The 2,500-nt window shown below is 35.1% G+C and overlaps 2 protein-coding genes across 4 annotated transcripts in view; both read left to right on the top strand.

Moving 5' to 3' along the window:
* The window catches only part of LOC137978477 (MAM and LDL-receptor class A domain-containing protein 2-like), a 359,940-nt gene that overhangs the window by 300,018 nt on the left and 57,422 nt on the right, over positions 1 to 2,500 (top strand). The window lies entirely within an intron of this gene.
* The window catches only part of LOC137979291 (adipocyte plasma membrane-associated protein-like), a 31,998-nt gene that overhangs the window by 10,935 nt on the left and 18,563 nt on the right, over positions 1 to 2,500 (top strand). The window lies entirely within an intron of this gene.

Here is a 2,500-nt window from a genome sequence, read left to right on the forward strand (position 1 = left end):
CGATGTAATCGTAATGGGCCTTTTCAAAACAATGAAAGGCGTTGTCTATTTCGAGTAATTTCTCTGCCACTTCGTTCACATTCCGTATATCGTTGAAAAGCGGTTCAATCGATCTACGCAGGGTCGTAACTCTAGACAAATATCCTGCCCTTGAATTCTTTAATCTCACGTTGTCAAGGGCGTCATCTGAATAACCACGGCATCTTCTTCGACTCATGCCAAACCCGGACGACATTTCATTCACCAGATCTTTGAATGAATGTAATTGAACTCCTGTACAGTTTGAAAATTCGTACTTTAACTTAACGATTCACTATAAAAAAGGAAATATAGAAATACAAAGTTACAAGCAAAATACCAAAAAACTAAACTTCAGAACGCCAAAAACCACGACTGAAAAATTAACTACTTACAAGATCTGTACGGCAACTCCGGGTACAACAACTGACTTACAAAAGGAAATACAATACTTTTATACGAAAGACGAATACCTAATGAATCGACGAAATGAACAAAGGCAATTACATATGATTAGGCAACAGAACTTAAGTACATTGAATAGGCGCGATAACGAAGCAAATACTGACTAATTACTGCATGCGGAATTTAGGTAAATTTAGAAATATCTCACGAACGTGACGAGATACACGACACAACAATTAAGCGATGACAAATGACAGCAAATTAAATAGAGCCGATAAAAATCAGTGCAAATATAGTAAACTAGTAGAAAAACATGAAAGAAAACAAAAAATCGATTTCTCGTGTCTACATATATTTTTCATGTTGGGGCTGGCTAATTTGGGAGTCCATTGTTGGATACATCGCATGAACTTTATTATAATGGCTTACAATAATTTGTGAAACAAAACAAAATGAACAGAAATACAGAAAGAATCCTAAACATTCTTAAGCTAACCTTAGGCCTAAACAAACGTTTTTAGGCCTAATGTTAGCGTAAATGATTAGGGTTGTATCTGCCCGGAAATTTTTGATCCATTTCGCAAAATAGTAATCTGCGAAGCGGATCGAATTTCCAGGCAGATACAACCCTAGTAAGTGTAAGCCCTTTCTAGAATACTATATTAAAAAGTTCTTTTCTGTTCTGGAAAAAAGCTAATCAGTTTCATGTCCATGAAATTAAGGTAAATTTATATTTTAAAAGATTAATTTGTTATTTATAATATTACCAGTTTAATAAATAGAGGATATTACATGGCCGCTTGGGGATACAAATCTTATCTTGTCGTGCTGAAAGTATCTCTCACGAGTGAGCAAAGCGAACGAGTGAGAGATACTTTAAGCACGAGAAGATAAAATTCGTTTCCCCAAGCGGCCATGTAATGTTTGATTCTGTTTATTGATGAAATGTCCAGATTTAAAACAACTTGCTTTACTCATTTTCGAAATGATGATGATGAAAAAGTGGTCAACAACCGCTAAAACAGGCATAATGTGTAACATGAAACAAGATATGAAAGTTATGAAAAACAAATTGTGATAATGTAAAATTTTGCAATAAAAATGTTAATGTAGCAGAGAAGAATTATATTAAGGCACAAAAGTATCTTACAATGAAGAGGAAGCTTGCGTTTTATTGGCTAATTGTGTTCGTTACCATGACGACACCTATATTCTCACATGTGAAAGATAAAAATGATATGTTCACTGCGCGCAGTGAACATATGATTTTTTTGTAAAAGGAGGAATCCTGGTATTTCACAGTATCTATATAATAAATTGAATAAATGTATGATGTAGTAAGCTATTTTACAATGGTAATTTCATTTCATTGTTTTCATAAGAGTGATCGATTATAAAACCATATCTCCTAAATTAAGTAGATTTTCACACTGGAAAATGATGTGGGTTGGTGTCTTTGATCCCATTCATGGGTTAAGAACAAAAACCAAATGGCCCCTTCCATTCTAGCCTGTGCACAGCTACCCACTCTCTGAAAAAACATCTGAGAGGAGCGTCTGTGACTTACCGTTCACTTGATAATCGTTTTCAATACCGCGTGTTTTTTCCTGGAATGCACACGGAAAATGATTTGATTGGTTATTACCCCTTGATCATTACATCATTGAAACAATGAGTTTTGATTGGCTTTCATTTTTATTACTGTGAGAGATTTCACGATGAGTTCGTGTGTACTTTGTGCGTGGTAAAAAATACGTATAAAAATCTTTTTGATGGTCAAAGAGGTTTTTCTTGTAAAGTACGAGCGGAATTGTTATCTATGGAGTTTAAAGAGGAAATCGATTCAACATATATTTGTAGGAATTGTTTGTCAGCGCTGAAGAAACGAAAGTGCTCCTGACGAATCTTCAAGAGGTGAATATTGAACGATTCAAAAGATTCCTGACTTGAAAATGTCCCCGGCTATCCCCTTACCAGTTAATATAATCTCAATGCCTTGCTTGGACCAGCCTAGCCATTCCCAAGAACAATCTACAAAGCGTTTTGCCCTGGAAGATTTGAGATGTGTACATATAGA

This window comes from Montipora foliosa, chromosome 12, assembly GCF_036669935.1.
Source record: "Montipora foliosa isolate CH-2021 chromosome 12, ASM3666993v2, whole genome shotgun sequence".
Classification (NCBI taxonomy): Eukaryota; Metazoa; Cnidaria; class Anthozoa; order Scleractinia; family Acroporidae; genus Montipora; species Montipora foliosa.